The following is a 1458-nucleotide window of genomic DNA, read 5'->3' as shown; positions in this document are numbered from 1 at the left end:
GAGTTGTTTGTATATGATCTCTCTATATATATATATATATATATATGTGTGTGTGTGTGTGTGTATGTATGTATGTGTATATATATATATATATATATATATATATAGCAATAACACACAGCAATGATCTATAAAGTCATAATAACAGAATATTATTATAGAATATTATTTCAGTCATTTTAAAACAAAAGAAACAAAACAAAACAAAAAAATTAATTCAAAGTGTTACTTGCTGTATTTAATTCAATATGTTACTTGCTGTTTCTTTTTAGGTACTTGTGAAATTTACTAGACATTTCTGAGTGAAAATTGTTGCTATACTTTTTTTTTAAGTGTATATTTTTAAACACGTCCTTACAATTTTCAATTTTTATGTTGTGTTTGGGGTAAAATCTTCCTCAACATCTTTACTTAATTTTCCATTCAGAACAAACTACACAAATTCTGTTGTGCTATCGATGTTCATTAAATGCTGTGTATTTTTGTTTTATACTCTGAGACTTTAAAATCTTTTCTTTCTTAATGATGGTCTTTAGCCCTGTTTGTAATAATGAAACAAAAGTTCAGGGCTCACTTTTTATGGCACTTACAGTATACAGATGTGGAAAATTAATTATTGCTTCACCAAGGGGGCCATGGCCTGCAAAACAAGGACAATTAAGGGAGGGAAGAGGGTTATGAACACTTCCGTAGCATAGGGCGAATGTGCATTGAGAATTTAGCAGCTTGACGAACAGATGTGCAAATGAGAAGAACAGAGGTGGTGGGTCAGGGGCAGTGTTCGAACTATAACGTGGACTTTGGGGGAGCCACTTGTTTTTTTTTTATAACGGGGGGGGTGTTCGTGCGCTTGCGCGTGCCTCAAGAGAGGGCTTACAATGAATTACAAAGATACATAACAGCTACAAGTGTATGCACTACTTGCTTTATGCAAGCACTATATAGGATAAATCATTATACAGGATTTACCCTTTTATACTTTATCGACACGAATTGATAGGTGAAACAACAAACAGCCACCCACAAATAGTCTATAAACAAAGCATCAGGCTGTCTTTGAGTTCATATGAACAACGGTTAAAGTTACTCGTCGTCAGGCTACAGAAGAATACCATAATTCCTCCATTCAATTAGGCCTAAGACATCGAGAGTCACGCAGACCCATAACAACCCAGCCACAACACATAATTATGAATAACATGCCAGGGACTCAGGGACTCAGGGACTCAGTGACTCAGGGACTCAGTGACTCAGTGACTCAGTGACTCGGGGACTCGGGGACTCGGTGACTCGGGGACTCGGGGACTCGGTGACTCGGTGACTCAGGGACTCAGGGACTCAGTGACTCAGTGACTCAGTGACTCAGGGACTCAGTGACTCAGTGGACTCAGGGACTCAGGCCACTTGTCCAAATACCCACACTTGCGGTCTTGGCCACTTGAGAGCGCGTGCGCGCGA

This window comes from Sinocyclocheilus rhinocerous, unplaced genomic scaffold (assembly GCF_001515625.1).
Source record: "Sinocyclocheilus rhinocerous isolate Xijiao unplaced genomic scaffold, SAMN03320098_v1.1 scaffold841, whole genome shotgun sequence".
Lineage (NCBI taxonomy): Eukaryota > Metazoa > Chordata > Actinopteri > Cypriniformes > Cyprinidae > Sinocyclocheilus > Sinocyclocheilus rhinocerous.
This window is presented reverse-complemented; position numbering follows the sequence as displayed.